Source organism: Heloderma suspectum, chromosome 6, assembly GCF_057233095.1.
Source record: "Heloderma suspectum isolate Gila_16-S chromosome 6, 16-S_ref, whole genome shotgun sequence".
In the NCBI taxonomy this organism is placed as follows: Eukaryota; Metazoa; Chordata; class Lepidosauria; order Squamata; family Helodermatidae; genus Heloderma; species Heloderma suspectum.
In genome coordinates this window covers 51,681,089-51,694,842 of record NC_139463.1, presented here as the reverse complement: position 1 = coordinate 51,694,842, position 13,754 = coordinate 51,681,089, and positions in this window count along the sequence as shown.

Here is a 13,754-nt window from a genome sequence, read left to right as displayed (position 1 = left end):
CCAACCCCAACGCTAACTGTAACACTAACCCTAACCCCAACTCTAACTCTAACTCTAACACTAACCCTAACCCTAACCCCAACTCCAACTCCAAACCCAACACTAACCCTAACCCTAACCCCAACCCTAACCCTAATCCAAACTACAACCCCAACCCTAACCCTAACCCCAAACCCAACCCCAACCGCAACCCCAAACCTAAACCTAACTGTAACCCTAACCCTAATCCTGAATCAGAACCCGAACCAGAACCCTTACACTTACCCTAACACGAATCCCAACACCAACCCAAACCCCAACCCTAACCCTGACCCTGACCCTAACCCTTACTCAAACCCGAACCTGAAACAGAACCTGAACCCGAAATCTAATGCCAACCCCAACACGAACCCGAACCCTATCCGCAACTCCAACCCCAACCCCAACCCTAACCCTAACGGCAATTCCAACCCCAACCCCAACCCCAACCCTAACCCTACCCCCAAACCTAACCCCAACCCAACCCCAACCCGAACCTGAACACATACCCGAATCCGAACACTAACACTAACGCAAAACCTAAACCTAACCCTAACCCTACCCCAACCCTACCCCAACCCTAAGCCTAAACCCAACCCTAACCCTAACCCCAAGCCCAACCCCACCCCAACACTAAACCTCACCCTCACCCCAACCACAACCCCAACCCTAATCCTAACCCTAACCTTAACCCTAGCCCTAACCCCAACCCTAATCCTGACCCCAAGCCCAACCCCAAACCAAAACTCACCCTCACCCTCACCCTAACCCTAACCCTAAACCTAACATGAACCCGAACTCTGACCCCAACGCCAACACTACGCCTATTGCTAACCCGAACCCAAACCAGAACCGAAACCCAACCCCTAAACTTAACCCTACCCCAACCCCAACCCCAATCCGAACCCCAACCCTAAACCCAACCGCAACCCCAACCAGAACCCTAACCCTAAACCGAACCCCAACCCCAACCCCAACCCTAACTGTAACCCTAAACCTAAACCCAACTCTAACTCTAACGCTAACACTAAACCTAATCATAAACCCAACTCCAACTCCAACCCCAATGCTAGCCCTAACCACAAACCTAAACCTAACCCTAACCCCAAGCACAAGCCCAAGCATCACCCGAACCCGAACCTGAACCCTATCCCTAACCCTAAACCTAACCCTATTCCAAACCCTAACCCAAACGCTAACCCTAACCCCAACCCCAATCATATCCCTAACCCTCACCCTAAACCCAAACCCCAACCCAACTCTAATCCTAACCCAAACCTTAACCCAAACGCAAACCCGAACCCGACCCTAACCCCAACCCCAACCCCAACCCGAATATTGGTAACGGTAACCCCTTCCCCAACCCTAAATGGTAATGGTAATGGTAACCCCTTCCCCAACCCTAAACCTAACCCAAACCCAAACCCAAACCTTTACACTAACACTAAAACTAACACTAACACCAACGCTAACCCGAAACCGAACCCGAACCTCAACCCAAACTCGAAACCAAACCTGAACCAGAACACGAACGAGAACCCTTACCATTACCCTAACACGAATCCCAACCCAAACGCAAACCCCAACCCTAACCCTGACCCTGACTCTAACCCTTACTCAAACCCGAACCCGAAACAGAACCCGAAATCTAATGACAACCTCAACCCCAACCCCAACCCGAAACCTATCCCCAACTACAACCCCAACCCTAACCTTAACGGCAATTCCAACCCCAACCCCAACCCCAACCCTAAACCTACCCCCAAACCTAAACCTAACCACAACCCCAACCCCAATTCCAATTCCAACCCCAACCCTAACCTTAACCAAATCCTCAACCCTAACCCCAACCCCAATTCCAACCCTAACCATAACCCTAACCCTAACCCTAACCTTAACCAAATCCTCAAACCTAACCCTAACCCCAACCCCAATTCCAACCCCTAAACCAAACCCTAACCCAAACCCCAATTCCAACCCTAACCCTAACCCTAAACCTAACACTAACCCAAACCCGAACCCTAACCCTAACCCACACTCGTACAAGCACCTGCACCTGACCCCAAACCCTAACCCTAACCAGAAACCTAACCCTAAACCGAACCCCAACGCCAACCCCAACACTAACTGTAACCCTAAACCTAACCCCAACTCTAACTCTAACCCTAACACTAACCCCAACCCCAACCCTAAACCTAACAGTAACAGTAACGGTAACCCCTTCCCCAACCCTAAACCTAAGCCAAAACCAAACCCAAACCTTTACGCTAACATTAACACCAACACTAACACGAAACCGAAACCGAACCCGAACCCGCAACCAAACTCGAAACCGAACGTTAACCAGAACACGAACTAGAACCCTTACCATTACCCTAACACGAATCCCAACCCCAACCCCAACCCCAACCCTAACCCTAAACCTAACACGAACCCTAACCCGCACTCAAAGCTGCACCCGCACCCGTGCCCGAACCCGAACCCTAATCCCAACCCCAAACAGAAACCTAACCCTAAAGCGAACCTGAACCCCAACCCCAACCCCAACGCTAACTGTAACACTAACCCTAACCCCAACTCTAACCCTAACACTAACCCTAACCCTAACCCCAACTCCAACCCCAACCCTAACCCTAACACTAATCCCAATCCCAACCCCAACCGCAACCCCAAACCAACCCTAACTGTAACCACAACCCAAACCCCAAACCTAACCATAACCCCAACCCAACCCCAACCCAAACCTGAACACATATGCGAATCCGAACACTAAGACTAACCCGAAACGTAAACCTAACCCTACCCCAACCATACCCCAACCCTAACCCTAAACCCAACAGTAACCCAAACCCCAAGCCCAAGCCCAACCCCAACACTAAACCTCACCCTTACGCCAACCCCAACCATAACCCTACCCCTAACCCTAACCCTAACCCCAACCCTAACCCGAACCAGAACCAGAACCAGAACCCGAACCCGAACCCTAACCCTAACTCAACCCCAACTGCAACCCCAAACCCAAACCAAAACTCACGCTCACCCTCACCCTCAGCCTCACCCTCACCCTCAGCCTCACCCTAACCCTAAACCTAACATGAACCCGAACTCTGACCCCAACGCCAACCCTACGCCGAATGCTAACCCAAACCCGAACCCAAACCAGAACCGAAACCCAACCCCTAAACCTAACCCTAACCCTAAACCAAACCCCAATCCCAACCCTAACCCTAAACCGAACACTAACCCGAACCTGAACCCGAAACCTAAACCTAACCCACACTCGTACAAGCACCCGCACCTGACCCCAAACCCTAACCCCAACCCCAACCAGAAACCTAACCCTAAACCGAACCCCAACCCCATCCCAACCCTAACTGTAACCCTAAACCTAACCCCAACTCTAACCCTAACACTAACCCCAACCCCAACGCTAAACCTAACAGTAACGGTAATGGTAACCCCTTCCCCAACCCTAAACCTAACCCAAAACCAAACCCAAACCTTTACGCTAACACTAACAACAAAACTAACCCGAAACCGAACCCGAAACCAAACTCGAAACCGAACGTGAACCAGAACACGAACTAGAACCCTTACCATTACCCTAACACGAATCCCAACCCCAACCCCAACCCCAATACTGACCCTAACCCTAAACCTAACACTAACCCTAACCTGCACTCGAACCTGCACCCACACCCGCGCCTGAACCCGAACCCTAATCCCAACCCCAACCAGAAACCTAACCCTAAACCGAACCTGAACCCCAAACCCAACCCCAACGCTAACTGTAACACTAACCCTAACCCCAACTCTAACTCTAACACTAACCCTAACCCTAACCCCAACTCCAACTCCAACCCCAACCCTAACCCTAACCCCAACCCTAACCCTAATCCAAACTACAACCCCAACCCTAACCCTAACCCCAAACCCAACCCCAACCGCAACCCCAAACCTAAACCTAACTGTAACCCTAACCCTAATCCTGAATCAGAACCCGAACCAGAACCCTTACACTTACCCTAACACGAATCCCAACACCAACCCAAACCCCAACCCTAACCCTGACCCTGACCCTAACCCTTACTCAAACCCGAACCTGAAACAGAACCCGAACCCGAAATCTAATGCCAACCCGAACACGAACACGAACCCTATCCGCAACTCCAACCCCAACCCCAACCCTAACCCTAACGGCAATTCCAACCCCAACCCCAACCCTAACCCTACCCCCAAACCTAACCCCAACCCAACCCCAACCCGAACCTGAACACATACCCGAATCCGAACACTAACACTAACGCAAAACCTAAACCTAACCCTAACCCTACCCCAACCCTAAGCCTAAACCCAACCCTAACCCTAACCGCAAGCCCAACCCCACCCCAACACTAAACCTCACCCTCACCCTCACCCCAACCACAACCCCAACCCTAATCCTAACAGTAACAGTAACGGTAACCCCTTCCCCAACCCTAAACCTAACCTAAAACCAAACCCAAACCTTTACACTAACACTAACACCAACACTAACCCGAAACCGAAACCGAACCCGAAAAAAACTCGGAACCGAACGTGAACCAGAAGACGAACTAGAACCCTTACCATTACCCTAACATGAATCCCAATGCCAACCCCAAAGCCAACCCCAACCCTAACCCTAAACCTAACACTAACCCTAACCCTAACCCTAACCCGCACTCGAACCTACAGCCGTACCCGCACCCGAACCCTAATCCGAACCCCAACCAGAAACCTAACACTAAACCGAACCTCAACCCCAACCCCAACCCCAACGCTAACTGTAACACTAACCCTAATCCTAACCCCAACTCCAACTCCAACTCCAACCCCAACCCCAACCCTAACCCTAACCCTAATCCTAACCCCAACCCTAACGCTAATCCAAACTCCAACCCCAACCCTAACCCTAACCCTAACCCTAATCCCAACCCCAACCCCAACCCAACCGCAACCCCAAACCTAAACCTAACTGTAATCCTAACCCTAATCCTGAACCAGAACCCGAACCAGAACCAGAACCCTTACCCTAACAGGAATCCCAACCCCAACCCCAACCCCAAAACTAACCCTGACCCTAACCCTTACTCAAACCCGAACCTGAAACAGGCCCGAACCCGAAATCTAATGTCAACCCCAACACGAACCCGAACCCTATCCCCAACTCCAACACCAACCCTAACCCTAACGGCAATTCCAACCCTAACCCTACCCCCAAACCTAACCCTAACCATAACCCCAACCCCAATTCCAACCCCAAACCCAACCCTAACCCTAACCTTAACCAAATCCCCAACAATAACCCTAACCCTAACCCCAAACCGAATTCCAACCCCAACCGTAACCCTAACCCAACCCCAAACCCATCAGCAACACCAACCCAAGCCCCGAACCTAACCCTAACCCCAACCCAACCCCAACCCGAACCTGAACACATACCCGAATCCGAACACTAACACTAACGCGAAACCTAAACCTAAACCTAAACCTACCCCAACCCTACCCCAACCCTAAACCCAACCCAAACCCTAACCCCAAGCCCAACCCTACCCCAACACTAAACCTCACCCTCACCCTCACCCCAGCCCCAACCCCAACCCGAATCCTAACCCTAACCTTAAACCTAGCCCTAACCGTAACCCTAACCCCAACCCTAACCCTAACCCCAAGCCCAAGCCCAAACCAAAACTCACGCTCACCCTCACCCTAACCCTAACCCTAAACCTAAACCTAACATGAACCCGAACTCTGACCCCAACGCCAACACTACGCCTATTGCTAACCCGAACCCAAACCAGAACCGAAACCCAACCCCTAAACTTAACCCAACCCCAACCACAACCCCAACACTAACCCTAACCCTAATCCTTACCCGCACTCGTACAACCACCCGAACCCGAACCCTAACCCCAACCCCAACCAGAAACCTAACCCTAAATCGAACCCCAACCCCAACCCCAACCCTAACTGTAACCCTAAACCTAACCCCAACTCTAACTCTAACGCTAACACTAACCCCAACCCTAAACCCAACTCCAACTCCAACCCTAGCCCTAACCACAAACCTAAAGTTAACCCTAACCCCAAGCACAAGCCCAAGCATAACCAGAACCCGAACCTGAACCCTAACCCTAACCCTATCCCAAACCCTAACCCAAATGCTAACCCTAACCCCAACCCCAATCATATCCCTAACCCTCACCCTCACCCTAACCCCAAACCCAAACCCAACCCTAATCCTAACCCAAACCTTAACCCAAACCCGAACCCGAACCTGACCCTAACCACAACCCCAATCCCAACCCCAACCCTAAACCTAACAGTAACGGTAACGGTAACCCCTTCCCCAACCCTAAACCTAACCCAAACCCAAACCCAAACCTTTACACTAACACTAAAACTAACATTAACGCCAACACTAAACCGAACCCGAACCCGAACCTGAACCCAAACTCGAAACCGAACCTGAACCAGAACACGAACGTAAACCCTTACCATTACCCTAACACGAATCCCAACCCCAACACCAACCCCAACCTGAACAGGAAACCTATCCCCAACTCCACCCCCAACCCTAACGTTAAGGGCAATTCCAACCCCAACCCCAACCCTAACCCTACCCCCAAACCTCACCCTCACCATAACCTCAACACCAATTCCAACCCCAACCCTAACCCTAACCCTAACCTTAACCAAATCCCCAACCCGAACCCGAACCCCAACACCAATTCCAACCCCAACCATAACCCTAACCCAACCCCAAACCCCAACAGCAACACCAACCCAAACCCCGAACCTATCCCTAACCCCTACCAAAACCCAACCCGACGCTGAACACGTACCCGAAGCTGAACACTAACACTAACCTGAAACCTAAACCTAACCCTAACCCTACCACAACCCTAACCCTACCCCAACCCTAACCCTAAACCCAACAGAAACCCAAACCCAAGCCCAACCCCAACACTAAACCTCACCCTTACCCCAACCCCAATCCTACCCCTAACCCCAACCCTAACCCAAACCAGAACCAGAACCAGAACGCGAACCCTAACCCTAACTCAACCCCAACCGCAACCTCAAACCCAAACCAAAACTCACACTCACCCTCACCCTAACCCTAAACCTAACATGAACCCGACCTCTGACCCCAACGCCAACCCTACGCCTAATGCTAACCCGAACCCAAACCCAAACCAGAACCGAAACCCAACCCCTAAACCTAACCCTAACACTAACCCAAACCCCAACCCCAACCCTAACCCTAACCCTAAACCTAACACTAACCCGAACCCGAACCCAAACCCGAATCCTAACCCTAACCCCCACTCGTACAAGCACCCGCACCAGACCCCGAAACCTAGCCCAACCCCAACCAGAAACTGAACCCTAAACCGAACCCCAACCCCAACCCCAACCCTAACTGTAACCCTAAACCTAACCCCAACTGAAACTCTAACCCTAACACTAACCCCAACCCCAACCCCAACCCTAAACCTAACAGTAACGGTAACGGTAACCCCTTCCCCAACCCTAAACCTAACCCAAAACCAAACCCAAACCTTTACACTAACACTAACACCAACACTAACCCGAAACCGAAACCGAACCCGAACCCGAAAAAAACTCGGAACCGAACGTGAACCAGAAGACGACCTAGAACCCTTACCATTACCCAAACATGAATCCCAATGCCAACCCCAACCCCAACCCTAACCCTAAACCTAACACTAACCCTAACCCTAACCCGCACTCAAACCTACACCCGCACCCGCACCCGAACCCTAATCCCAACCCCAACCAGAAACCTAACACTAAACCGAAGCTGAACCCCAACCCCAACGCTAACTGTAACACTAACCCTACCCCTAACCCCAACTCCAACTCCAACCCCAACCCCAACCCCAACCCTAACCCTAACCCCAACCCTAACCCGAATCCAAACTCCAACCCCAGCCCTAACCCGAACCCTAACCCTAATCCCAACCCCAACCCAACCGCAACCCCAAACCTAAACCTAACTGTAATCCTAACCCTAATCCTGAACCAGAACCCGAATCAGAACCCTTACCCTTACCCTAACACGAATCCCAACCCCAACCACAACCACAACCATAACCCTGACCCTATCCCTTACTCAAACCCGAACCTGAAACAGGCCCGAACACGAAATTAAATGCCAACCCCAACACGAACCCGAACCCGAACCCTATCCCCAACTCCAACACCAACCCTAACCCTAACGGCAATTCCAACCCCAACCCTACCCCCAAACCTAACCCTAACCATAACCCCAACCCCAATTCCAACCCCAACCCCAACCCTACCTTAACCAAATCCCCAACACTAAACCTAACCCTAACCCCAACCCAAATTCCAACCCCAACTGTAACAATACCCCAACCCCAAACCCATCAGCAACACCAACCCAAACCCCGAACCTAACCCTAACCCCAACCCAACCCCAACCCGAACCTGAACACATACCCGAATCCAAACACTAACACTAACGCGAAACCTAAACCTAACCCTAACCCTACCCCAACCCTACCCCAACCCTAAGCCTAAACCCAACCCTAACCCTAACCCCAAGCCCAACCCTACCCCAACACTAAACCTCACCCTCACCCCAACCCCAACCCCAACCCTAATCCTAACCCTAACCTTAACCCTAGCCCTAACCCTAACCTAACCCCAACCCTAACCCTAACCCCAAGCCCACCCCAAACCAAAACTCACGCTCACCCTCACCCTCACCCTAACCCTAACCCTAAACCTAACATGAACCCGAACTCTGACCCCAACGCCAACACTACGGCTATTGATAACCCGCACCCAAACCAGAACTGAAACCCAACCCCTAAACTTAACCCGACCCCAACCCCAACCCCAACCTTAACCCTAAACCTAACCCTAATCCTTACCCGCACTCGTACAAGCATCCGAACCCGAACCCTAACCCCAACCCCAACCAGAAACCTAACCCTAAACCGAACCCCAACCCCAACCCCAACCCTAACTGTAACCCTAAACCTAACCCCAACTCTAACTCTAACGCTAACACTAACCCCAACCCTAAACACAACTCTAACTCCAACCCCAACCCTAGCCCTAACCACAAACCTAAAGCTAAGCCTAACCCCAAGCACAAGCCCAAGCATAACCCGAACCCGAACCCTATCCCTAACCCTATCCCAAACCCTAACCCAAACGCTAACCCTAAACCCAACCCCAATCATATCCCTAACCCTCACCCTCACCCTAACCCCAAACCCAAACCCAACCCTAATCCTAACCCAAACCTTAACCCAAACCCGAACCCGAACCCGACCCTAACCACAACCCCAACCCCAACCCTAAACCTAACAGTAACGGTAACGGAAACCCCTTCCCCAACCCTAAACCTAACCCAAACCCAAACCCAAACCTTTACACTAACACTATAACTAACACTAACGCCAACACTAACCCGAACCCGAACCTGAACGTGAACCCAAACTCGAAACCGAACCTGAACCAGACCACGAACGTGAACCCCTACCATTACCCTAACACGAATCCCAACCCAACCCCAAACCCTAACCCTGACCATGACTCTAACCCTTACTCAAACCCGAACCCGAAACAGAACCCGAACCCGAAATCTAATGCCAACCCCAACACCAACCCCAACCCGAACAGGAAACCTATCCCCAACTCCACCCCCAACCCTAACCGTAACGGCAATTCCAAACCCAACCGCAACCCTAACCCTAACCCTACCCCCAAACCACACCCTAACCATAACCCCACCCCAATTCCAACCCCAACCCTAACCCTAACCCTAACCTTAACCAAATCCCCAACCCTAACCCTAACCCCAACACCAATTCCAACCCCAACCATAACCCTAACCCAACCCCAAACCCCAACAGCAACACCAACCCAAACCCAGAACCTATCCCTAACCCCTACCAAAACCCAACCCGACGCTGAACACGTACCCGAAGCTGAACACTAACACTAACCTGAAACCTAAACCTAACCCTAACCCTACCACAACCCTAACCCTACCCCAACCCTAACCCTAAACCCAACAGAAACCCAAACCCAAGCCCAACCCCAACACTAAACCTCACCCTTACCCCAACCCCAACCCTACCCCTACCCCTAACCCCAACCCTAACCCAAACCAGAACCAGAACCAGAACGCGAACCCTAACCCTAACTCAACCCCAACCGCAACCTCAAACCCAAACCAAAACTCACACTCACCCTCACCCTAACCCTAAACCTAACATGAACCCGACCTCTGACCCCAACGCCAACCCTACGCCTAATGCTAACCCGAACCCAAACCCAAACCAGAACCGAAACCCAACCCCTAAACCTAACCCTAACACTAACCCAAACCCCAACCCCAACCCTAACCCTAACCCTAAACCTAACACTAACCCGAACCCGATCCCAAACCCGAATCCTAACCCTAACCCCCACTCGTACAAGCACCCGCACCAGACCCCGAAACCTAGCCCAACCCCAACCAGAAACCGAACCCTAAACCGAACCCCAACCCCAACCCCAACCCTAACTGTAACCCTAAACCTAACCCCAACTGAAACTCTAACCCTAACACTAACCCCAACCCCAACCCCAACCCTAAACCTAACAGTAACGGTAACGGTAACCCCTTCCCCAACCCTAAACCTAACCCAAAACCAAACCCAAACCTTTACACTAACACTAACACCAACACTAACCCGAAACCAAAACCGAACCCGAACCCGAAAAAAACTCGGAACCGAACGTGAACCAGAAGACGAACTAGAACCCTTACCATTACCCTAACATGAATCCCAATGCCAACCCCAACCCCAACCCTAACCCTAAACCTAACACTAACCCTAACCCTAACCCGCACTCAAACCTACACCCGCACCCGCACCCGAACCCTAATCCCAACCCCAACCAGAAACCTAACACTAAACCGAAGCTGAACCCCAACCCCAACGCTAACTGTAACACTAACCCTACCCCTAACCCCAACTCCAACTCCAACCCCAACCCCAACCCCAACCCCAACCCTAACCCTAACCCCAACCCTAACCCGAATCCAAACTCCAACCCCAGCCCTAACCCGAACCCTAACCCTAATCCCAACCCCAACCCAACCGCAACCCCAAACCTAAACCTAACTATAATCCTAACCCTAATCCTGAACCAGAACCCGAATCAGAACCCTTACCCTTACCCTAACACGAATCCCAACCCCAACCACAACCCCAACCATAACCCTGACCCTATCCCTTACTCAAACCCGAACCTGAAACAGGCCCGAACACGAAATTAAATGCCAACCCCAACACGAACCCGAACCCGAACCCTATCCCCAACTCCAACACCAACCCTAACCCTAACGGCAATTCCAACCCCAACCCTACCCCCAAACCTAACCCTAACCATAACCCCAACCCCAATTCCAACCCCAACCCCAACCCTACCTTAACCAAATCCCCAACACTAAACCTAACCCTAACCCCAACCCAAATTCCAACCCCAACTGTAACAATACCCCAACCCCAAACCCATCAGCAACACCAACCCAAACCCCGAACCTAACCCTAACCCCAACCCAACCCCAACCCGAACCTGAACACATACCCGAATCCAAACACTAACACTAACGCGAAACCTAAACCTAACCCTAACCCTACCCCAACCCTACCCCAACCCTAAGCCTAAACCCAACCCTAACCCTAACCCCAAGCCCAACCCTACCCCAACACTAAACCTCACCCTCACCCCAACCCCAACCCTAATCCTAACCCTAACCTTAACCCTAGCCCTAACCCTAACCTAACCCCAACCCTAACCCTAACCCCAAGCCCACCCCAAACCAAAACTCACACTCACCCTCACCCTCACCCTAACCCTAACCCTAAACCTAACATGAACCCGAACTCTGACCCCAACGCCAACACTACGGCTATTGATAACCCGCACCCAAACCAGAACTGAAACCCAACCCCTAAACTTAACCCGACCCCAACCCCAACCTTAACCCTAAACCTAACCCTAATCCTTACCCGCACTCGTACAAGCATCCGAACCCAAACCCTAACCCCAACCCCAACCAGAAACCTAACCCTAAACCGAACCCCAACCCCAACCCTAACTGTAACCCTAAACCTAACCCCAACTCTAACGCTAACACTAACCCCAACCCTAAACACAACTCTAACTCCAACCCCAACCCTAGCCCTAACCACAAACCTAAAGCTAACCCTAACCCCAAGCACAAGCCCAAGCATAACCCGAACCCGAACCCTATCCCTAACCCTATCCCAAACCCTAACCCAAACGCTAACCCTAAACCCAACCCCAATCATATCCCTAACCCTCACCCTCACCCTAACCCCAAACCCAAACCCAACCCTAATCCTAACCCAAACCTTAACCCAAACCCGAACCCGAACCCGACCCTAACCACAACCCCAACCCCAACCCTAAACCTAACAGTAACGGTAACGGAAACCCCTTCCCCAACCCTAAACCTAACCCAAACCCAAACCCAAACCTTTACACTAACACTATAACTAACACTAACGCCAACACTAACCCGAACCCGAACCTGAACGTGAACCCAAACTCGAAACCGAACCTGAACCAGACCACGAATGTGAACCCCTACCATTACCCTAACACGAATCCCAACCCAACCCCAAACCCTAACCCTGACCATGACTCTAACCCTTACTCAAACCCGAACCCGAAACAGAACCCGAACCCGAAATCTAATGCCAACCCCAACACCAACCCCAACCCGAACAGGAAACCTATCCCCAACTCCACCCCCAACCCTAACCGTAACGGCAATTCCAAACCCAACCGCAACCCTAACCCTACCCCCAAACCACACCCTAACCATAACCCCACCCCAATTCCAACCCCAACCCTAACCCTAACCCTAACCTTAACCAAATCCCCAACCCTAACCCTAACCCCAACACCAATTCCAACCCCAACCATAACCCTAACCCAACCCCAAACCCCAACAGCAACACCAACCCAAACCCCGAACCTATCCCTAACCCCTACCGAAACCCAACCCGACGCTGAACACGTTCCCGAATCCGAACACCAACACTAACCTGAAACCTAAACCTAACCCTAACCCTACAACAACCCTAACCCTACCCCAACCCTAACCCTAAACCCATCAGTAACCCAAAATCCAAGCCCAACCCCAACACTAAACCTCACCCTTACCCCAACCCCAACCCTACCCCTACCCCTAACCCCAACCCCAACCCTAACTGTAACCCTAAACCCAACCCCAACTGTAACTCTAACCCTAACACTAACCCCAACCCCAACCCTAAGCCTAACAGTAACGGTAACCCCTTCCCCAACCCTAAACCTAACCCAAAACCAAACCCGAACCTTTACACTAACACTAACACCAACACTAACCCGAAACCGAAACCGAACGTGAACCAGAAGACGAACTAGAACCCTTACCATTACCCTAACACGAATCCCAACGCCAACCCCAACCCCAACCCCAACCCTAACCCTACCCCAACCCTAACCCTAAACCCAACAGTAACCCAAAACCCAAGCCCAACCCCAACACTAAACCTCACCCTTACCCCAACCCCAACCCTACCCCTACCCCTAACCCCAACCCCAACCCTAACTGTAACCCTAAACCTAACCCCAACTGTAACTCT